The sequence below is a fragment of the Helicoverpa zea genome, chromosome 8, assembly GCF_022581195.2.
Source record: "Helicoverpa zea isolate HzStark_Cry1AcR chromosome 8, ilHelZeax1.1, whole genome shotgun sequence".
In the NCBI taxonomy this organism is placed as follows: Eukaryota; Metazoa; Arthropoda; class Insecta; order Lepidoptera; family Noctuidae; genus Helicoverpa; species Helicoverpa zea.
In genome coordinates, this window is record NC_061459.1 from 9,562,048 (window position 1) to 9,587,629 (window position 25,582).

The 25,582-nt window shown below is 34.2% G+C and overlaps 1 protein-coding gene and 1 long non-coding RNA gene across 5 annotated transcripts in view; both read right to left on the reverse strand.

The window, feature by feature from the left end:
• The window catches only part of LOC124632428, a 124,067-nt gene extending 106,316 nt beyond the window's left edge, over window positions 1-17,751 (reverse strand). The window contains exons 1-2 of one of the 4 annotated variants that reach the window (XM_047167267.1): window positions 17,631-17,751; window positions 16,996-17,195 (exon numbers count right to left, since the gene is read on the reverse strand). The gene's annotated coding sequence lies outside the window, so the exon portion shown is untranslated. Of the gene's footprint in view, window positions 1-16,995; window positions 17,249-17,630 lie in introns of those variants that run through there. The other 3 variants (XM_047167269.1, XM_047167271.1, XM_047167270.1) reach the window with 3 other exon arrangements.
• A 4,645-nt stretch (window positions 17,752-22,396) lies between these two features.
• LOC124632499 lies at window positions 22,397-23,335 on the reverse strand. The gene is made up of 2 exons (XR_006984634.1): window positions 23,109-23,335; window positions 22,397-22,768 (listed from the first exon to the last, which is right to left on the reverse strand). It is a non-coding gene; the product is annotated as an uncharacterized LOC124632499 (long non-coding RNA).
• Between the last annotated feature and the right edge of the window lie 2,247 nt (window positions 23,336-25,582).

Below are 25,582 nucleotides of genomic sequence, written 5' to 3' on the forward strand. Positions count from 1 at the left end.
GAGCATCAATTAGTGAGGTTTGTTGTGTAAACATGCTGTAATTCACTGTAATAGAAGAAATGATATTGATTTAATGTTTGAGCGAGTTTGGCGGTTTGATGGTTACCGTTTATGGGGATATAAATTTCGTGGTCATTTCTTCATTGATCGTGGTTTACCGTTGCTTAAGCCCATTGCTGAAATTATTTAAAAGTATTAGCATTAGGTGCATTCATCAGTTTCAATAAAAGTTTCTCAATAACGAGCATCATAATAAATTAATAGAGATTTTAGACTATCATGATATATTATTTTTGTAAAATGCATGAGAAGCTCGGAACATTTTACTAAACTGTTGGCTCCTTGTAAATTTTCAATTAGTCGCCTCGTTACTAGGATATCAAGATGGCTCCGACGCTACTCAATTTCCTTAAATTAGTTTGGCAGTTTTTAATTTAAATTATGATTTGGAGACGTTTAGACTCTTCAGCAAGTAATATGAAGCAGGAAATTATTTTTTAAGTTTCAATACAATTTCAGAAACATTATTATGAGTATATGGGAAGTACATAGCCCAAAATTATGCTCGAGTGGTTTCCCAAAATAGACATAATTTGTAAGTCTAGTAAGATTAATATTTGTATTTCAAGATAAATATTTGTTTATTGCTTTATTGCGAATTTTAGTTGAAAACCAGTTGTCACAAAGCTTAGGGTTTCACACATAATCTTTATTTGCATCTTAATCACTATTCAGGCGAGACTTAGCCATAACCATTTTTGCATACTTTTTAAATGTTCATGTAATGTGCGCGTAAAAATTGTACAAGTGTTGGTATCTACTATTACACAATATTGCCAGATAACTGTGCTTTTGTATCCAAATAGGCATGAAGTGCATTAAACGAGTCAGTGATCACTGGCAATTGAATACAATTACGATTATTTTTTCTTTTTGTTCAAGATGTTTTGGTGGCCTAGTGGAAGTCGTGGTGGCCTCGTGGATGTCGTGGGGGCCTAGTGGATGTCGTAGTGTGTAAGTCGCTCTGCGAGAATAACTTGTTAAAGTTCAGTTGTTTATTAGTGGCAGTGGACAGTATTTTTATTTAAAACATATTTTAAAAAGACGCGTTAAGCCATAGACGGCATTTAATTATAATACGGCACGGAACAAGCTTTTCTCTACGTAATAACAGACATCCTAAAGCTATGGTCACTAATGACGGGTTTAGAAAGAAAGCTCGCCGTAATAACTATCCATGTTAGTTAGAATAATGGCAAAACCTTCGTATTTCTCATAGCTTTCATAAAATAATAAAGTGCTGTTTTGCATATTATTTAGTTTGGCTATTTGTTACATAACTTTTGTTCAAATGGAAGCTGGCAGAATTTATACGAATTCATGTGGAGAAATTCTTTAACTGACACAAAATTGCAAATTTCATTGCGCTCAGTTTTACCAGGAAATATCATATTTTATTAGTATTTAGTTCTAACATTAAGTACACTACAACACAGACAAGTTCACAAATAGTGCCGATAATATTTTTTCGGAATTTTTTTGACAGATGTCAAGTAACGTGTCAGGTTAAAAAAGGTGTGTCATAGTATGACAAGATAAATCAAATAGTAGGGCGACATGAACATCAGCGGGTTCCCGAACAGAATTATCGTGTGGGAACAACCCGTCCATTGAATGCACCGAGTTAATGTGAGCGTCGCTTTGCTGCGCTTGTTATAAACGTTTATTTATGTTAATGTGCCGCGTAAAGAATGGCAATGTAAGGCTCTGGGTGCACGCGATTTCTCTTACAATGTATTTCACGTTGCATTTTACGTGAAGTCACTTTTCCTACAAAGGGCGTTTATTTTTTTATTTGTACGTACAGCTAAGAGTACCCTCACACTGTAGACTTTTTAGTCGGCCGTTTTAGAAGTTTTTTTCTGGCTCATAAATCAGTATGGAAATTAATGATAGGACGCACATAACAACGATCAAGTATTTGGTCGGTATCAGACTGACAAAAGGTTTAATTGAATGCACGATTTTCTTTTAAACAAATAAACAACCATCGAGCCAACTATCGGCTAGCTATTTAGTCTGCAGTGTGCGCGTAGGCTGAAGGGCGTTTATTTTTTATTACTAAAAATAGATTTCAGTTAGAAAATTACTATATCGTGGTATTTACTTCGTGTAACGTGTTAATTATTTAACGTGTAACGTTACGCACGCATTTATAAATACTGTAATAGAACATAATTGGTTAGCTCATCGTTTGATAGCATAACAATAACCTGCTTTGATTAATTGATTTTTGTGAGACTTATTAATTGGTGCGACTTTGATGAGATGATTATGCCTTGCGGGCAAACTATCGGACAGCAACTTAATATAATAATCATCAATTGTTAACCGTCTTTGGAGCTGTGCTTACCGGCTAATAATATAAAAACAGTTTTACATACTGTTACTAGATAGGTTTACCTATCTATGTCTGACTTTTTGTAATGCATAACTGTTCCGGTTTTTTCTAGAGAACATGAAGTATCTATTCCACAGTGTTTAATTTAATTTGCCTGATGGAAAGTTGTATAGAAAAATCTACACGGTTATACTATTATTATACAGGTGTGAGGAGGTATCTTTGACGTCCCTGAAATATACATCACAGTCATTTTCAATTTGAATCCGATTAATCACAGCGGCAGTGTATATTTAATTCATACATGATGAGTTAAAAACACATTATCGCATGCTGATCCTCAATCACAGTACATTTTAGTCAATTAATTATTAATTGAATTAATGTTTTAATTGCATTAACGTAATTGATTGCGACCCACTTGATGGATGGATTTGCACAATTTAAATCGATTCGTTGCTGTTTGCAATTGTTGGCTAAAGCTTGTCTGTCGCTTTTAGACCAGAAACTGGTTTTAAGTTACCGATTTAATGCCTAAATCTGCCTTATTTACGATCAACAAAAAGTTTTTTTTTTCTAGCGGTGTAATAGATAATTTACCATGATAAGATGCTCTGGTTTTTAATCTTTGTTGTAATACGCAACTGTGATGCTGCTATTTTGTAATCAGTTTGGCAATGTAATTGTTAGTGATATTGACGTTTTCAGTTGTTTTCGATTGTATAATATTCCTTTGATTACCTGTTTGCTTACCTACATGTCAAAAATTGAGGCATATGTACTTATTTTATTTTGGAGTAATGACCCAGCGATCCGAATAAAAAAAAATGAGATATATTTATTCTTATCCAACCAACGAACCTTACTTATTTCCAAAAAAAAGTGCGTATGTTCAAGTATCCCAATACTGGTGTGAATGCACTCTTGCTGTTTAATTTAGTACCTAAGCCACGTATACCCGCCTCACTTCTTAAAACTGGTTGCCAAAGATTCCCTTCGCCTTACGTCATCATTGTTACCGACGATTGCCTTTCCGCCAAAAAATAAACACGACGAAAACACCGCAGATAAAAAGGTGCTAAGCCTATAATTATATCGATTAACTAAACACCGATTAAGTATTATTCGGCGTAATCGTTATAGAAATAATGATCCAAACCGTACCTACCTCGTTCCAAATTCCTTGGTAGGTAATAGAGGTGGAGTTTGGGCGAATAATTTTAGTGCTTTTATGCTAAACATGAATAATCGCCGAACTAGGTTCGCATGGTAATCAGTCCTTGTACCTTTTCTGTTCACTCGTTATGTCAATAGATATTTTATGGAGGAAGTATCCGTCAGACTAAGAAAATGCGTAATAATATAATACTTACAGCTATCATAAATACCAGTAGTATTGTAAAGTGTCGGCAATCGGGTTATAACTAATCAATTTACCACGCCTTTTGATTAAAATATCATTGCCACATTAAACATTATGGAAAGTGGATATTGTGTTCGTTAATCTGAAATGTCAATGAACGCGTACCGACTCTCGCTGCGAACTTCGTTAGACTTACTTTACAAAATAATAGAAGTTAACGAAAGAACGAAACTTTCTAATAAAGTGTAATAGAGAATTCTATGGACATCGAAACTGTATAAATCTTTTGAGAAAGTGAGAAACTTTAACCCCTATAAATCGCGAAGGCAAACGTTTGACTCCTAGACGACCTAGAGGTTCGTTAGGTTAAGTCGGGTTACCCATTCCGAACTACATCCACGGCAATTCTGTTAATCCGTTTGTGTGAGCAACTATTCTTACTGTAATATGAATGAAAATGTTCATAATTTAGCGTATCTTATATTCTCAGACTTGCGGTTTGCCGCTTTTGGTATCAAAATATTTGTCCTAAATTAAGACAACTTTATGGGTTGCTTAAATTTACTTAGACTAGAAGTTGTATTTTACTCCGGGCAGATATTAACATTTTCGATACAGACACGAATTGTTACAAATAAACAAATCAGCAGACAGTACTGTAAATAATAACTAGATCTTAAAATGTTATTTATCTTTCTCCAGCTTACTTACTTACTTAATAAGTACAATACAGTATTATTTATTGATCGTAATTATTTATTAATCAAAATATTATTGAATCGTGTTTGTTTCAAATCGACCTTCTCAAACCGCCTTCCTTCGCAAATAGTCTTAACTCTCCGTATTGAAATTGTACATCATACCAAACTTACGACCGATGGGTTTACGTCTTTTGCGCGATCGTTCCCCAGTCGCAAACTCCGGCTAGATTTCTCCGGAGTGTCCTCACATGACTTATGAAGGCAATCGTGAATATGCAAGATAACTGCATCTTGTTATACCATAGAAGTTGCGTGGATAAACTTGCGTTTAGCTAAGATGTTCTTATTGCTGTTATTAATGCAAGAGTTAGGAATAAAACATCTGTTAAGATAAGTTCGTATTAGTTAGTGTATATTTAGATACACTGCTTTTACTTTAGTAGATTAGGTCGCACAGCAAAATTTTTGTCGCGCGGTTTCAGATGTCATGGGGAACAAAATTCCTTCCTTCGTGGTTAGGCTGCGTTCAAACCAAACTGACTGTCAGCCGCAGAATGTCAGCGTCTATTCATATTACGCACGTATTGTTGGTTAGATGTGAATGAAAAAGATGTATGGAAATACAAAAAACTGCGTAAAGTTCGCTTACATTCGGCGCCTGACAGTCAGTTTGGTTTGAACACAGCCTTAGCAGGCACCGGCAGTTGTCAATTGTTTGTTATCGATCATATGCGCGCTATAACACTCGTATGACATCATACAATGAATCTTCTTAGGTGTATTGGATGGCCTCATAAAAAAGAAACACGATTTTAACCATTGTCAAAGCTGAGATAAGCAAAAAGCGATCGCTCTTTGCTGTTAGTTTGTGGGACGGTAAACACATCATTTATTCAATTTAATATAGTGATGCAATCATACTAATCATAATAAATATTTATTTACGTACATATCTCGGTATCGGATATGATGTAATCTTTTTAGAGTCGGTCCCGAGTTTACCGGTCGTCTCTTAATATAATAGGCTGTATTACGAAGATTCATTACATAGTTTCCACCTAGTCTTAGGATAGGGAAGTTAAGAAAGACAGAATTTTGAGATTTTCTTCGAACAAAAAATTGGCATTACCATACAATGTGGCGATACACCCAGTTTTCTTCAGACGGGTTCCCAAAGGAATTTGATGGGGTGGAGTATTTCAATGCCTAACATTACTAATGTTTTTTTATAAGTTATTATTTAAGTTTATAGTATTTGAAAATAGACGAATACAGCTTTTTATGTAGATAGTTGTTGAAAAAACTTCAACTTAATTTTGTCATATTCTCAAGTGCAAAAATGCCATATAAATATTTCTTAATAGGTACCTACACCTCGTTATGGTAGGTGTAAATATAATCCGTTATACTTAAAACTACATCGTTTACTTTAGATCCCCGCGGATTGTATGACATTTTAAGTCGCTAACATTATAATAAACTTTTATGTGCAAGCTCATATTTAACTAGACAAACATGGTATTTTCCCAGAATTATATGAATTTAAGAAATAAAGATCTTCACATTACACTCCATAAAGAAGTTAAGTACACAGACATTAAAATTCTTAGTATTTTTGTACCAAACTGACCGCTGTCTTTGATGTCAAGACCACTTTTCATAGGTAAGCTAAATATCTATAGAAGAATAATTATTTTTCCTGTAACTTTACAATATGTTATTATTACGTTTGATGAGCCATCAGCCAATCTACCAATTTGCTGCCATCCCTGTCAAGGAATAACGCAATGCACTTGCAGTTAGCTAATCAGCACACGTATGACACACATGCTGCATCTTCAACATACATGATCGATGAGCTCCGTGACCTACAGTGCCCTTAAAGTACTCACCTATTACGTACACACACTTTTTGTCCACACTATTATGTAGCTATTTTACCAAGGTGGAATGTCAAGAGCAACTAAGGAATGCATCCGTTGACTTGACCGACTTTGGACCTCGTTCCTTCTTTATACACGCATAGAACACCAGCCTTGCGCCTTATAAGTGACTTACAGCTAATAATATTGCCGGTTTATGACGAGACTACAGATTATATCTTCATTTAGTACTTGTTATTACTGGAACGGTAGTAACTACAGATTAAACGGTTTAGACCTTCGTTGTCCTTGCCTTTAAAGATCTTGGTTATTGTATACGCATGTTAATATACGTGTTTAAAATACTTTAAATAGGATTAGGTATATTATACATGTAGTTGTACAGCCTAAACCTTTTAGCCTTGAAGAGTTCACAAAGTAATATCAAAACACGAAGTGTGTTCGTACCGCTTGAGGCGAAATAGTCCTAAGAAACTTTCAAAGTTTCTCGTCCATCGCCTAAGAGCACGTATTGTTTTTAAGGGTTCATTTGACTTCTAAACTATAAAGGGATTATGTAAAACACATTATTGGCAGGTAGAGTTACTAACAGGGTTTTTGCTCCCGCGATGAGTTCACTGGTTACGTCACTTGGCACGCAAAAAGCCTCAGACTTAAATAACCTTGGTCCCTAAAACCAGACACTAAACACTTTAGTTGTGTGTTATTTCAGTAGCGTGTATTCTTTCGGTTGGTTGGAGAAATATGTCAATAATGTTTTCCCTTTTCGTGTTCCAACTCCGCTCTTAACACACTCTAGTTGATAATAATAACCAGTCACACAAAAGTAAAGTGACAAACATTTATGACAAATATTTTCGAAACGAAAATTTTCAACGAGTTGAATATGGGAAAAATATATGGTCGGAGTGCTTGCTTGGCCCCGATTCGTCTTTAGAATTCCAATTCCAAATATATTTCTGGAGTGAATTCAAAAGTTGTTCGGTAAAACCTCAACTGTCACATACATTTACGCGATATATAAGTTTTAACATTCAGCACGTGTCTAGAATATCTTGAGAGGAGCACTGAACTTCGTTGTGGGTGCATTGACTCCCTTAACCCGTACCTCAGCGTCCTCGAGGACATTATACAATTTATGTCAATGCTAACAGCGACGAGTGTCTCCAACAATTTTTGTTTCTCCTCTGTTTAACTGCGTTATAAAAAGATTAAAATAATTACTCTGCAAACAAACTACATAATTGGATGCAAGAGATGTAGGTACTTTTATTTCATTCAGATCTTGTTTCGCTGCCCTTATTTACATAACAAGAAATGTTCTATCGAAACTGTACCGAGAACTATATTAAAATGGAAGTTCGATTTGCAAAGCTTGTTTGAATATTAATTTGTTTGGTAAATAAATACGGTGCAATGCGGTGCACGCTGGTTGACATTTTCTTTTATTTATTTATCTTGAGTTGTAATGAAATGGAAAATGTATTTATCAATACACTACTTTGTTATAATTACAAATAAGCAGTTCAAGTGAAAGATTAGGATTTTTGGCAAATAGAAGCATACCATTTGTATAAATATAACCCTCATTTTTTGCTTCGAGTCATTTGATTACACATTACATTTGTTTTCAAGCAAGAATCGCTTACACATTTCTTTTTCAACATAGACTTACCTATTGTCTATAAGAAAACACTAATCCCAAACAAAACACCAATTCTTAGTTGTAGAAAGAATCGCGTGTGCTAAGTATTACGTGTGACTTTCGCTTCGCTTTGTCGATCGCCAGGTCGATTCGTCTATTGAGGCGTTATGTATAATTAGTTGCGTCAGTCCGCTACGTGATCTACCGGTCCCATATTCTCGCGTGCCGTGAATATGTTATGATTGCTACTTTCACATACCGGTACGAATCTTCGGTTGCCGGTGGATAGTTTCCGATGTCTGATGATGGCTAACTAGTGTTGATAGAACGATGTTAATGTACAGTAGTAGTAAATTCATTATTTATTTATTCATTACTAATTTTGCAATGGTAAGAAGGAAGGTTGATTGAAAAAAAACACTTGAAAAAAGGTCAGATAAGCAGTTGCTATTTATAAAGTACTGGTACCAAAAACCCAACAGATTTGGGAAAAGCTAGGAAGATGATGGTGACTTAAAAAATGTGTAATACCTACTTACCCAAGTTTTTTTTGTAATTGTGTCAATGAATCAAAAACTCCGCGGTATTTCTCTCATATCAATTAAATTTTGGTAAAGCACACCGTTATTGACCTGTCCTCAATTTGCGCACCATAACAATAACAGTCAGTGAATTTTAAGCTTTTCCTTAATACTGTAAGACTACAGAATGACATGAAATGTAACAATAAATAACATCACTACAACAGAATAACTTTAAGTTTTCACGAACACAAAAGCTATTTCCTTCTAAAAATATTCTCAAAGTCACAGTTAAAAGTAAAAATACAAAATTACTTCGAAAACGCCATTAGCCATATTTTAAGAGCCTCTAGGAAATAGGAAACAGGTACAAAAAGGTTTTACTCATTATCTGCTTAGAATCAGGAAAAACATTTTCCTGTTTCCCAAGAGTTTTAAAGCGATTATTTGGAGTATACCTTTTAAATCATTTCTTAAAACGTGCACAATTGTTATTTACATTCATAGTTATTAAGCTAACTGTAATACTAAGAAAGAGATCCTGTAAACTGTAGACTATTTGTGTTAGCAAAAATAGTTTTTAAGAAGATCTTGATTCCAATCGAAGTTTTCAGTTGGTCTGATACCGGTTAAATAGTTGATCTTTGTAATGCTGACTACCATTCACTTCTATACTGATTAATGAGCCCAAACAAACTATCGGCCGACTAAAAGTTAGCAGTATGCTCTAACTCTATATATTAGAACAAACGATGAGCTCAAGACGTATTTGTCACTGGCACACATATTTATTTAGGTTATGCAACGAGGAACGAGTAACGATATGTAATCGTTATAATAACTGTTATATCTGCTATAATTGTTACTGGCATGTTTTGATAGCTTCGTTGTTTGTTTAGTTTAGTTAATGGCTGGTGGATAAGCTGTTGAGTAACCATGTATGTAGTAGTATGCTCGGGTAACGTTGTAGCGGTTTCTGCATTAAAAAAATTGTGTGTCGTTCACAATCACATTAAATCCTATCGCATATACTTTATGATATTCTATGGCGAATTGTAAAAAAAATAACCTAATCCATTCAGTGGTTTAACCACAGGAGTCATTTTTCGTTTTTATAATTTACAACATCATGTGTAAAGCAGAGATAAAGTTAGGAGTATCGAATGTTTTGATCAGTTGACAGCTGTCAGTTTCAAGGGAGAATTTCAGTTGTTTGTAATGATTGACTTTTATATGGTGTTCTAATTTACGCACATTTTTATTCTATTTACTTTGTTTGAAAAATTCATTTTTTTATTTTTACGTATATTTCTTTTTTCTTTGTGTTAATCGACATATATTAACCAGTATATTAACGCATTTCATTTAATGTGATTATGAACGACACACCCGATATACGACCTTCTCGTTTTCTGGATGCGAAAGGTTTAAGTAATTGAGTCTTTTCTACCAGTCTTTTAATAAGTCATTGACCTGTTAAACAGATTTTTTTGCCGGTTTTTGTTTTTTTGTTTTAGGAGTAGGTTTCAGATTTTTTTCCCAGAGGGATCATCACTGGTATGATAAATCGTTGTAACTTTCCAGTTTAACCAGTGATACACACGGTTATGTTTAGTGGTCAAGGTAAAGTAGATATATTTACTTTTTATTGTAACAAATATACTCCAATTACTGCAACGATTAAAAAAAAACACCATTAGGATGCTTCATTATCCTTGAGAAACACAGGCCATATTTTATCCAGGTAAGGGTAGCAGTTACCTCAAAACGCAGGTGAAACCGTAAGAAGCACCTAGTTACTTATGTTGCAAAAATAAAGATGCTATCACTGTTCTTCGGCTTTTCTTTGATAAGACACAGCACATAATGGACTGTAAGATTGTATTATTGCTAGAATGACGTAGTTACGACCCACGCAGAGGTTCTTCACTCGCGAACTGTGTGGGTGAAGTCCCTGTTATGCGATGGATTTCTAAGATATGGTCGGTCCTTTTGTTTGTTCCTGTATTTGCTATATCGAGCTATCTAAGTAATAATATAATAGTATAGGTTTTATTTTTACTCAGTTCAAATCTATTTATAAAATCTCAATGCTAATGCAGTTTAAATATGATTGCTTCCGATGTAAGGAACTTGTTGATCAAAAAGTAATTTTGGTTCCACTATAGTTTTAAACAAAACGAAGGCATAATAATGCGGTAAGGACCGTAATATAGAAGGTAATCAAAAATAGATCTATTCAAGATCAGTTTTAACCTATTGAAGAACCTTTAAAAGGATTCTTTATATTTTATTATGTTTATCACAATATTTACTTAGCATTTAGCCCGGTCAAAATAGACATTTGAAATAACAAAAATTCCCACAGAGCTGATTTTTGGTGGAGAGCTAGATTTGATCATTATAAATAAAATACTAAAAGTCCCCATCGATCCCATGTGTGCGTCAAAAGTTATTCGAGGTCAAATGTCAAAATTTTAGGTTTTTTGTTTTTTTTTCGAAAACGGTAAGTTTTATCAAAAAAAGACATCAGACCAAAGTTGTAGATCTTTAAATTTTCTACAAAAATGGCATTAACAGTTTTCTCCTAAATCTTACCATTCCTGAGATATCGCGCTTCAAAGTATATTCCATACAGGACATGCACACATTTCCACGCCACCTGTGAGGTAGTGTACTCGGCGCGTTTTTTTTACCGTGGTTTCCCTGTAGGCCTACTCCACTAACTGTCATGACAATTTTAGGATAGTTTAAGGGAATAATTGCCGTCAAGTTCTAATATGATGTCATTATTGATATTAACTATTGGGTTAACTATCATTGTGATTGTTATAGATTTATCAGATTCATACAAAAACTCGTGGTGGCCTAGTGGGTAAAGAACCAACCTCTCAAGTATGAGTGGGTTCGATTCCAGGTCAGACAAGTACCAATGCAACTTTTCTAAGTTTGTATGTACTTTCTAAGCATATCTTGGACACCAATGACTGTGTTTCTGATGGCACGTTAAACTGTAGGTAGGCTGTCATTGAACATCCTTGGCAGTCGTTATGGGTAGTCAGAAGCCAGTAAGTCTGACACCAGTCTAACCAAGGGGTATTGGGTTGCCCGGGTAACTGGGTTAAGGGGGTCAGATAGGGCAGTCGCTCCTTGTAAAGGACTGGTACTTAGCTACATCCGGTTAAACTGGAAGCCGACCCCAACATAGTTGGGAAAAGGAATGGGAGGATGATTTGATACTATAATCATTTTTGCAATTGCAAAAAATTATGTCAGGAGTTTTTCTGGAGCAGGTGGGAGTAAAGTTTTAATAGGGTCCAGATATTATGTATCAATTTCCAACCCCAGTCTTCTGGATAAAAATGGAAATGTCGAAGGAAAATTAGCGTGCGATAATTTTCTACAACTTTAAAAGCGGATTGTCGCGAATTCAGCGGTTTAAAAATTTTTGTTCTGTGTTTAGTGATGCAGAACCATGCCTTAGGACTGCAGTACGCTGATATTTAGGATTTAAAAGTGGGCAATCTAGCCTTAGCGACAAACCACGTGAAGGTAATTCAAAACCCGATATGACCCAAGATAATATGGAGGCTATGCGGCAGTTAATTGTCGCAGACCAACATGTAACATACCGTGACATGGATCCGTGGGCATAACGATTGTTTTACATTCCCCAAAATTAAGTAAAGTCTCGTGGTAAACGTTTCAGCACACCTGAAAAAGCTGTTGACTCATACAAATCGGCCAATTTGACTACCCCCACTTCAGAATGGAATAAATATTTCAAGAACTGGGTTTAATGCATGCAAAGGGCATTAAATATCGCGGAGAATTCTTTGAAAAACAATAAATGATATTAACCTATTAGATTGTCTATACTTATTTCAAACGACACAACTTAAAGGCAGCCGTCGTATATACGTGGCTTATATATGCATATCATGTGTAGTGTGACTCTTTGAATCGCGATATCTCAGGAATGGTAAGATTTAGGAGAGAATTGTTAATGCCATTTTTGTAGCAAATTTAAAGATCTACAACTTTGGTCTGATGTCTTTTTTTGATAAAACTTACCGTTTTCGAAAAAAAAAACAAAAAACCAAAAATTTTGACATTTGGCCTCGAATAACTTTTGACGCACACATGGGATCGATGGGGACTTTTAGTATTTTATTTATAATGATCAAATCTAGCTCTCCACCAAAAATCAGCTCTGTGGGAATTTATGTTATTTGACCACTACTTTTATGTCTATTTTGACCGGGCTAATTGTTCTAATATTGGAATCAGTGTTTGTTGTTGTTTCTTAGCATTCTATTTTTCAATTACAATAAGAAAAAAAGAATACAATTGAATGTGACCGTGTCGTCGAATAGCACAAACCTTTTTTTTCTTTTTAAGTTTAACAAAGAGGTTGGTATCAGTGATGCTGTCAAAATTGAAGCCACAGTCTATTGTCCTAGTTTAAATGTAGTGCAACATGTCATTGAATCTTGAACATTTCCTATTGTCATCGAACTACGTAATCTGTGTTATCGGTTTGGACACACAGATCATCGATTCGCTGTTGAAACCCCTGTTTCATCCGACTCGACTGTCGCAACGGATTCAAACGGCTTTTGCATGCCAACGATGCTAAATGTTGCTGAATTTTATCTACTTTTATGTAAAACGGCCTTTACTTGCTGCTGTTTTATTTGCAGTTCAGTTTTTTAAATTACTTACCATTGTTTCAGTTGTTGCTTCTGTTTAATTCTGAAATTCTTTCTAAACTATTTGTTTAAGTCTGGTTATCTATTTATAAGCTAGATTTATTAAAATCCTTAATGCTTTAAACTCCTTTCGAATTTATAAAATAGGATGATGTCTTTAAGAATTATACCCCAAACCTGAACGAACTGCTTCACGCATACAAAAATAAATCTAAATATTTCAAAAAGCTTATTTAATAAAATAAAAACTACAAAGTAAAAAAAGTTAATAATAAATCGATTTAATTACGTTGCTTTGTTAATGGTGGTTGGTAATGACTTTAAGTGCATGTAAGACAATTGTTAACAATGCATTCATTTTCATTTGAATAATATCGATCGATTTCATTACGTAATTAGGGCCCGTAATGCGGCTTTTTACGTTTCTTCCAACCATATTTAATTATGGGCATATTCATTATTTAGCGCATCAACTAATGATACGTATGTACCTTAATACGTGATAATTAATATCTAAACAGTAATATGCGATGTTACTAAAAATATATGCATGAATCATAATTCTCTTAAACTATGATTATATCACCTATATGAGCAGGTTACATACGTACATAGTAGCATGTAGAAGCTACCTATAACAAATTATTAGACACTTATTAATATGTTCGATCATCTCCAGTTACGTGTTCAAATAAATTATTGATCATAACCATCAATTTATCATAGATGATAAAGTAGGTATATTTTTTGTTCATTATATTATTGTTCTTCGAAAAAATTATAACGTAAGCTTCATTCGTCATCTTTGAGTTTACTAAGCTTTTTTGGTTTTAAGTTACAGGTAAACAAATAAATGATAAAGCGTTTTTAATTGTATGTTCTTTTTTAGCATTTGTAAGACAAGTATCGGGAGGAGTTCATTGGCCAAAGGCAGTCTTTATTTTTGGGACAACATAAACGAGATAAATATTTTTCATTGCTTTTGTATTGAATTGGTGAGGTCAAAAATCTCCGATCAATTATTTTTATTAAAGGCAAAAATATATCCTGAGATATCTTTATAATAATTGAGATATACCTACATACTTGAATATTTGGTAGATTTGTTATTAATAAAATATCAGTGATAAAATGGAAAAGAAAATTGTCCAGCACCCTTTGTGAATAACTCTTCCGTTTGCCGTATTTTCCTCAATTCCTTCGTTTACCCGACGCTGCTCTACTTACACAATTACTAACACAATAAAATAGAAAACCAGTTCAATTTCAACGTTACGTCTCATATATCACGCTGGCAACATACAAAGGTAACAACGATTTACCAAAAGACAACATAAAGTACACCTAAAACATTGTGAAAATCAGTTACCCTCCTTTAAGCACGCACTCAACCAAAAACACAAGGTCTCGATATACTACAATTAGTTCACTGATTAAATAATTAAAACAAAAAAATTGTGTCATCGTTGCTAAACAGCACATGTGAAGTTTAGAAATCTGTTTTACTAAGTTACGCTTTACCTTCGTCACTGGCCTTTGTAGTAACTCGTGTATGAAATATTCATAAAATTGTAATTAAACAATTTGCAATGCCATACTGGTATAAAGTATAAAGATACTAGTTTTTTGAACTAATAGGTATGTAATGTAAGCCGTTTGTAGTTTGTCTATTATATAGAACATGCACCGTATTACGTGGATGATTTATGCACGATGTCAGCGAGCAGAAAATGAACGACTAAATAAACATGGTATTATAGTTCGGCCATTCAGAGAATGCGTTCCTGACACGTCGCGATTGAACTGACGACGTAACTTTGCAATGGCGTTGCAGTTACGATAAAAATATTTTTGCTGGTTGTTTACCGTTTTAACAATTGAGGAGCATTAAAACAACATTATTATATCAATAATCAATGAATGTAGTTACGTCGTCAGTTCAATCGCGACGTGTCAGGAACGCATTCTCTGAATGGCCGAACTATAGTTGTAAGGCATGGGTAAGGTTTAAAATAGAATTTTGTTTGATAGTATTTTTAATACTATTTCTAACTAAAATTCGAAAAAATATAGTTTTACCAATTAATAAATTAGTGTGTAAAAAACCTTGTATATAAAAAGCTATTAACTAAACTCGTATTTTTTAATTCTAGAATTTCTAAATTATTTATAGTCCTGTAATTTTACAACAAAGGAAATGTTTGTTTATGTATTATATTAGCACTTTTTATAATACTGCGGTCTTTAGCAATTTTAGAATGAGAAGCAAAAAAAAAACACCTATTTATGTTAGATGTTTTTTTGTGGATGCCATATACATATTTATTTTGAAATAAAAATAAAAATGTTTGTTTATAATCGTTGCCATGGAAACGGAACAAATCATCCTCCGAGCCTTTTCCCAACTATGTTGGGGTCGGCTTCCAGTCTAACCGGATTCAGCTGAGTACCAGTGCTTTACAAGAAGCGACTGCCTATCTGACCTCCTCAACCCAGTTACCCGGGCAATCCGATACCCCTTGATTAGACTGGTGTAGGAAACGGAACAAATAACTTATTTTTTATAAAGTGTAAATAAATAATAATTGGTCACGTTGCATAAGGCGATTCTTCGGTTGTCGTGACAGTGAGAGTATTTCTATGTTTTGTAGGTCGCGATCATTGTATTGAGTAAAACATCGCGCTCCAAGCGTGGGACATTCGGAGCAAGTGAAAACTAGACACGCTTTGTTGTTTGTCTAATTATAGATTAACCTGTTTAATTACTGAGATTTTTATGCAAAATTATTTCAATGTATTTTTTTATAAATTAAAAAAAAAAACATTTTTTTTTTTAATTTATTTCATGGCAGTATTATCCATTGTGTAAATTATATTCAAGTAACTATTATGAGGATTTTTAATAATTTGGAAATAATTACGCAAATTATAGCGTTAATTATGAAGGAACCAGATCTAACACAAAGGGTTTTACAAGTTGGTAATTTTCACCGAAATTAGAAACTTGCTAATAGTTTTCAACGGTTATGGCTCAACGATGTTACACATTTAGTTCGGACCGTATCGAAGTTATGAAATGAAGGAAAAAATTCATTGACTACCGATTGTTACAAGCTCATGCTAATTCGAACGAAGTAACGCAACTGCTTTGTTAACGGTAACCGTTTGAAATATTTTCGCGAATTTTTGTCTCTTGATTTAATTTAAATTGAAAGAAGTTTTAATTCTTGCTTGTTTTTTTAAATGAATTTAATTTTTTTATTCGTCTAGGCAGACATATTACAAAACATTTAAGTTTTTTTTTTCTTTCAAAAATATAATATTTTATCAATTTTTAAATTTAGGTTAAGCTATGGAGCTTAGAAAATTTAATTCATGATACCTTTTATAATACGTACCGATATTATTTAGTTTTTTTAAATAATTTTGGTACGTTTTTTAATATCTTATTTTTTTGGGAATATTGGTGTTCCATTTTTATTATGAGAGGAAGTTGCATGATAAATAACACTATAAATATATATTTTTTTAGAGAGGTTACACTATGGATAAGAACATGTTCTTCTCAAATTTTTAATTACCTATAGATTATAATAAAAACTATATTCATATGACTCATCATAACATTAAAATAATTTATCAGCCGATACCGGCTCGCCTAATCACTACTTTCTTCGTCTGTCACCGGAGAGAGCGCACCGCTATTTTGTTCTAAAGAAAGTTTATATTACCTACATTTACTTGACATCATTAAAAAAATACGACTTACCGTGTATATGCGAAACAAAACACAATCACAATATAATCGGCACAAGAAAGTCCGCAAGTTCACAGTTCACAGGTGTTGTGGCGCACGATCTTGACGCGGTCTACGATTCGAGGTTCTAAGTTCGTTCTCGGCCAGTGTCGTAGTTGCACTGAGCGTTCTTAACGGAAGACCAGTGCGTGGTTGCGCTCGCGCACGCTCACCTAAAAGTAAAACCAAATAAGCGCGCGTAGGTCCGCCGCACCGTGTAAATCGGTGAGATATCACAGTCGATCTAACACCCTACACTATGCGTCGTATGCGCCCGATTTATTAAGGTTAAGGATAGAAAAGTACTAGCGATAGCTATGGGCAACATTTTTGCGTAAATCGATTCAATGTACCGTGCCTAAATAGCGTGACTCGATTTTAATGCTAATTGAGTTTCAGTAAGATACAATTGGAGCGTGAGAGTATATCTCGATAGTTAGTCTTAATTAGTAAGTAGATGTTCGAAGTTGAGTGCTTATGTGTGCTTGTGAAAGATGCTTCTGTGTTATAATTATTTAATAAGAATCGCACATAATGTGGTACAGATCACAGTGCCTGTAATATAAAAGTTTATATTGTAAAATAGAGTGGTAAGTATGTTGAAGGACCTGTGAGAGTTAGCAGGTGACCAATTGTGTTGCCAGGAGAAAACATTCTCGTATCCTTTGAGTTCGTCCAAAGCTGTTGAGTGACAATAAATTCCAGTGAGGTATATTGCAGCTGGTGACTGGTCGCGAGGATACGTGCACTGTCAGAGCGCTCGGGTAAAGTACTGGGCGGTTGGGGTAAACATTGTGTCAAGACCGCTGCAGAGGCGTTTGCAGTCGTGCATCTAAGGAAATCGTAACAAAGAACCGTAATAAGTATGCAGTTATATGTATTACACATACCTATATTTACTAGTAGATCATAGATTGTCTCGTGACTCATCCAAGATCGAAATCGTTCAATCGTAACTGTAGATTTCTTGAACCAATAAACAAGACGTGGTTTGCATTTTCAATATCAGCTTGTATTGTAAAATTCTAGTAAACATATTTTGATTTCAGCGTGAAATGAAAGTTTTGATTAAAAATATAAAATTGATCTGCAAAAGATATTTATAATGTGGCACGATATTACAGATAGGTATATGAGTTGTTCGTAATTTAGCGTTGCAAACTTTACAATAATGGGCACTTATCTCGTTTGTGTAAGAAGTGGAACATATATAGGTCTGAAACTAGTGTAATGTGATGAAAAATTACTTAATAGGTACCTGTATAAAATTGTCACCGCATCAAAGTGCTATACTGTGGTAACGTTAAGCTTACGACATCAAAACCGATTTTGAATCGCGTATGAAGAAATTCTAACTGGTACGTTTTAATATCGATTACTTAAACGATTTTGGCTGTTATAAACTACGTACGTGCACATATTTCACTACGTAATCGATCGATTGCGCAAAATTGGTGCGTAGAAAAAATATGCGTTTACAACTGTTGACGATTTAAAATGTAATGATGAATGAAAATTACACATAAAACTAGGCAATTAAGAACTGATAGACGAATAAATATTTTCGAAATTCGTATTTTTATATTATTTTAGTAGATCATGTTGAATTAATTCCATGCATAATGTAGGAAAGAACGTCTGAATTAAAAAAAAGAGCAGCCCATTTCTGTTTCCAAATATTCATTTGCATATTTTCTTTTAACTCGTTGAAAAACTGTGTGAAGTTTTATTTCCATTTTTAGCTAGATTTAATTTAAATAAAATGATAAAAAAAAATGGAAAAATGAACCGATATTCATCGTAGAAAGTGATTTTAGCCTTTTGAAAGCTGCGAAAAAAATGTGGACTGGAACTTAAAAGTTTCTGCTATGCATAATGCTTAATTAACTAGTTTGACCTGGAAAATAGGGCCGTTGTAAGTGAGTTTAGTTCAGCCCAAATTTAAGTGCTTTCCTCGTAATAGTTTCGGTGTAGCCACGAATCCACTCTCCAGAGAGTGTAGGTATTATTACTCACATAGATAAAAGTTGTCTAAAAATTCCCTTGCGTATTAAGTAGGGTAAAGTAAACACAGCTAGTATGATGCAGTTGTAATTAAATTAAATTAAAAATGTATCAGGTTTTAGCATGATTTTTATATAGGGGCTGGGTGGTCGATCGGTCATCTTAAATCAATAATAACAATCGCTACGCTTTGTACTCTTGGAATTTTCGAATCAACATTTCAGCTCATTTTATTTACTTTTTTTCCTTTACATTATGGTCGTCGATAAGATCATATTATGATAGCTAGCTTACTGACTAACGGCCAGTTTCTTCATCAAAAGTAAAAGTTAAAGTTATGTCTAAAGTAAAGGTAACAGTCAAATTCGTTTTTTCAAGGCTAAAGTGACAGTAAAACTAATAGAAAAATTGAATTTGACCGTTACTTTTGCTTTAGACATTACTTTGACTTTTACTTTGGCTTTAACTTTTGATGAAGAAACTGGCTGTAAGTAGGTATAATTTATTTTTTGATTTATCCACGCTTTAAGTATTTTAACACTCGTTAGGTTAAGTCATTTACTGTTTCCGTTTATTAACCAACACGATTAATTCAGTGGCAGATGAGTCTAAATTGGTCCATGGTTGTTGACGATTTTCTAATACTTACCTTTAATTCATTCGTGCGTTCATAACAACAAATGTACAAAATTGACACTAATAAGAGACAGTACTTATCTCAGTTATCTATGTATTAAAAGAAAGCTCGTGTTGCCAGTGATGTTAGATACAACGGCTTTTCAAACCACTAAAATGATAAGCGGGTTACACGTTTGACATCACAAATGACTTGTCTATCTGTTGATTCAATCTCAAATTATGAGAGTCCATTTGATATCAAGCTTTGGTTTGATCTTACTACCTAGTCCTGACATAGCTCTCTAATTTAACTAAAATTGATTTATGTTTTATTTCATAAATTGAAGACTTTAAAAGTCATCGACTGCTTTTTAAACTCGAAAGGTGAAATGTTATTGATATCAAAGTTATATCTAAAGTTAACAAAAACTTCAGGGCTTTCTTAATCACAGGATGGGTTCGAATTCAAAACACAAAATAAACAGAACATTTTCATGGGCGAAAAGTTTGTCAAAAGAGCTGGAAGTTGGCCATGATTCATCACTCCAAATTGATTTAATGACTAACAGACGACAAGGCGGTGGCACCAACAGTGTCTCGACGGGAGTTTCGAAACTTTTACCTTACCGATAATAAATGAAGCAAGTTATGACAGTTGGGATGGAATCGTGACCATTTTGTGCGTGCTGTCAACGACTACTGCGCCGACGCTGTCGGTCGGAACAAAGCAATTAGCCGCGAGTGGTATTTATATCTGACGAGTGGCTTAAGTTGATGCTATCGGTATAAGCAGTACCGGGCTCAATTGATAAAATATATTGATGTGAAATATTTTCGGATAATCTTTATATTAAGGGCTTTCTAAGTTCAGTCTCCATCTCACGAACCTTTTGTTAAACAAATAATAGAGAGTGGGTGCATTGGCTCTATGCTGTAAGTAGTATGTACTCATTTATTACAAAGAGTTCCAAAGTTTCCTGTGACGTATTCACTCATATACTATAGTCCGTTTTCCGCGGCTTATTTTACCTACGTAAGCCTAATAAGGCAAACTTGTCGTTTTGTTTATAAAACATTCATTCGTAGTAGGCATTGAAAAATATTTCATAACCAATACGCGTAGAAAACTACTCATGAACGACTTGGTCCCTATACAAGGTGTTGATTTGCATTTGTGCCATACTTCAGGAGGAGGACATAAAATACGTAAATAAACGATTGGAATTACAGAAGACGGGATATAGCTAATATGCACTGCTTTTTTGTCATTGTAATGTCGTACTATTTCAGAAGTAACCCAATGTTATGAATGAAATTTATGAAAAATCGTTGCGTATGCTTTGTGTTTGCGTTTGTGTGAGGGCGCAGCACGGTTTTAAGGCCAGTAACACACGCGCCAAGTTTAAATACGGCTAGATGACATTGACGGAATTCCGAAAAAAAATAAAAATTACGTACCGATTTTTTTGTTGATTTGGGTCGAGAATCATTAGCATAATTACGTCCTTGACTATGGCACGGATGCAAATCAACAGCTTGTATTAAATTGTATGAGACACTATTATGTTGCATATTGCGACGATAGATGTCGCCACTTGTCGTCAGACTGACATCGATAAGTGAGGATGGTCGAGAGGATGGTGATTTGAAATTATTTTCCTTAATAAATAGAATGTCCAGTAAGGAAAATTAAAAACAATGTATATTTAATTTATGTTGGGTTTACCCGTTGAATGAAGAACTAGTTGAACGAGTCATTTTTGGCTGAATTTAATATGAAGTATTTTATTTCATACTGCATACATAATGAAAGAATTAGTATTTCTTTCATTTTGGAAGTCACCACAACACTGGAACTTAAAGAGCAATTTCTAGGACTGCGCATGAGTTTTAGACAGTAATATTTTGACAACAGCAAACTCTGGAATTTATTTATTTTAGAATTTTGAATAAAAAGAAAAATACCGGTTTTAAGAAGACTACACGTACACGTCTGCTGGGTATTTCACGCCCATTCTTTTTCTATCCTTACAGGATATCATGAAGTTAATAAATACTTCGACCTGATGTAGTAGGTTTAAAGATAGGTATATTTTTTTTGGCTACTTATTATTAGATGTACACAATAAATTAGATATAATAAAGTTTGTATGCCCAAGTAATATTGGCAATATTTTATCTCGATACGGGTTGCAGTTACTGCATTACGCCGGTAAAATTTCGGGAAAACAGCTAGTTATCAATATGAGTAATTGTGGGTAAAACCATAATATGAGTAAATAGGGATAAAATTCTATTTGTATTTATTTTCCTAGTTTATGTATATTTCATATTGATTTAACTGTTGCTTTAATTACATGTAATTCTTTGATAACCATGTTATTTTAATACGAATTATTTGCCAATTCCATGATCAATTCGAAAATTGTCTGGATATCACCTACTAAGAATAGGTAAAACGAAATCTAAATTAAATAAGCTTCTATTATCTTCTTACCTACTGAAAATTATAATGCGAGACTTTCCCTATTCCAGGATTAACAAAAGAGGGGTTATAAGGAACAGTTCTTCCTAACCAGCCAGTAGTGTGGGTTAATATCATATCATATCATTTATTGCATTCCATATATATATATTTTCCACCAAATGTACATTATGGAATGCAATAAATGATATGATATGATATGATAATATTGTAGGTACCGTATTAATAATATGACGATTTATGTAGATACTAAATAAAAGTTACATCTTATGTTTTATAGACTAAAGGATGAAACAAACTTTTATTGTTAATAAAAATAATTCACTTGTGTCTTCATAATAGTCTATGATGTGAGGACATATATTAATAATCGTCATTCATGATGTCTGGACAATGACCTTCTTTCGTGGGAGGTTTACCGTTACGACAAAGGTCCGATTTAATAACCGGCCCTCCTTCTCCATTGGTATCAGTGAGCATGTGGGGAGTGAGCACGACGTCGTAGAGGTACAGCAGTATGTCTGCGGGCGCGGCGCCGGCTAATGTCACGGGGATGTCGTCCGACGCGCCGCGGACGCACATGTCGCACGCTGTGATGCTCAGCGTCAGTAATATCATCACAGCTCTCATCTTTTGCCGCTGTTGGAAAAATGATACAATTTTGTATGAATGACGGACGGACGGACGGACAGAGGAGCGAAAACAATAGGGTCCCGTTTTACCCTTTGGGTACGCAACCCTAAAAAACTATTAAATATTAAAAGTAACAATGATCATTCGTTTGGATACTTGTTTGGTTAAAAACTTTTTTCACAACAATATAGTTTACTATACATATACATCACCTTGCTTAATCTACACTATAAAGTAGACATACCTATTAATATAAATCACGTAAACAATAATAGTACTTAATTAATCCACTAATTTTACAAATTCAAGTAAGATTTGAGTGGCTTTTCACTGAACCAATATTTACCTTAGAGTAGTCTTTCGATAAACACAAACAGAATATGGTTTATAAAATGAAATAAATCTGTACACTACGACGTTGTTTTCAGATGACAATTAGAATTATAATAAATAACAATAGTTGCTACTGTTGAACCCTGTTCACACATTCATTACAGGAAAATGTTCACAGACCTGCAGCTAAATTATAAAACAAACTAGTTACAGACCATTCGGATAGTTTAATTTGTATCATGTATTCAAAATAGTATAAATTTTAGTGTAAACATCTTAAGAGACTGAACGCACCGAAAACATACACAGAGAAGCAGGTTGACGCGACGTTCGTAACGTTCATAACATATAAATTAATAGCTTTAAAATGAGTTGAGTAATCTATACTAATATTATAAAGAGGAAAACTTTGTTTGTTTGTTTGGTTGTAATGGATAAACTCGTTTTTAAATATTCTTTCACCATTAGAAAGCTATATTCTCTGCGAGTAACATAGGCTATATTATATCCCGGTGCGGGCAGTAGCTCCTACGGGACGCGGGTGAAACCGCGGGAAAACAGCTAGTCAAAAATAAAAATTAACCAAGTTAGATATACTCTTTATTATGTACACCAATTAAAAAAAAAACAACAACTAAACTACAGATTTAAAAGTCGGTGACACAATGGGCGGTCTTATCGCTAAAAGCGATCTCTTACAGACAACCTTTGGATGGATTGAGAATAAAAAAAAGAAATAACTGTATTGCAGGTAGTTTTTGGTGTACTATGTATATATGTATAATATGAATACCTAAAAATAGACAAATAAAAATAAAATAAATAAATAAATATATATATTACATAAAATGACACAAATATGTATATATATAATATATATTGAAAGTTACCAATTAAACTTAGTGATACCTACCCCGCAACAGTATGGTATTGTACTGGATTATAAATTGGAAAGGTAGTGTTTTTTCACCAGGTTCTTGAAAATTGCTAGAGATTGAGCCTGCCTTATTATCACGGGCAATGCATTCCACAACCGCACAGCTTGAACGGTGAAAGATTTATCAAAGAAGTTAGTGCAATGCAATGGCATCTCTAGCCTCAAATTCTCTGATGACCTTAGATATTTTGCATGTGTGTCATTGAGGAACTTAAAACGTTCTTTGAGTAAGGACAGGATATGAGTATTCCGGCGAAGACTTATAGGAAGCCACTTGAGTTTTGAACGGAATTCAGAAATATGATCATATTTGCGCAAGCCAAATATAAATCTAATACAAACGTTTTGAAGTCGCTCAAGTTTATCAAGCTGTGCCTCAGTGAGATCGAGATAACTGACATCAGCATAATCAAGGATTGGAAGCAGGAGGGATTGTGCAAGCGCAATTTTGGTGGCTGTCGGGAGAAAGTTTCGCAATCTCCTCAAGGACCTGACAGATGCAAACACTTTCCAGCTAATTTCTTGTAGTTGGGGACCCCATGTAAAATTTTTGTCAATGACAATCCCTAGGTTTTTAACCTTGTCCCCAATTGAAATGGCAGTGCCACCAAAAAAAATCCGAGGAAGTTGCGGCCAGCGGTCAATCTTTTGAACCAATCTAGAGCTACCAACTACAATAGCCTGAGTTTTTGCTGGATTGACTTTGAGACCGTAAGCCTCACTCCACTCGCAAATTGTAGCCAAGTCGGTGTTAATATTAGCGATTGCATCTGCCAAGTCCGAAAATGCAGCTTGGCTATAAATTTGAAAATCATCAGCATAAAGGTGGTAGGAAGAAAGAAGATTAAGTATATAGGTAAATGTGAAAGTTTGTGAGAATGTATGGATGTATATTTGTTATTCTGTCACGTAAAAACGGCTGGACCGATTTAGTTGAAATTTGGTATGTAGATAGGTGATACCCTGGATTAACACATAGGCTACTTTTTATCAACACACACGCGGGCGAAGCCGCGAGCGGAAGCTAGTATAATCTATAGGCCAATGCAGCTTGAGAATAAAGGTATTTTGCATTTTTTTTTATTTTGATATACTGAATACCTAAACACAATTATGCCAAACACTTCTGCTCAATGACATAAAACGTTACATTATAATTACGAGATCTATTTACGACTACTAAAGTAATATCATATCGATGTAATCTCACTTATAGAAAATTAAATATTAATACCAATACATTACCTGGTAATGTAGGTTTCCGTATAACACCAACTATTTAGTTTATTGCAAATTAAATAGAGTAACATAGGCTATATTATATCCCGGTGCGGGCAGTAGCTCCTACGGGACGCGGGTGAAACCGCGGGAAAACAGCTAGTCAAAAATAAAAATTAACCAAGTTAGATATACTCTTTATTATGTACACCAATTAAAAAAAAAACAACAACTAAACTACAGATTTAAAAGTCGGTGACACAATGGGCGGTCTTATCGCTAAAAGCGATCTCTTACAGACAACCTTTGGATGGATTGAGAATAAAAAAAAG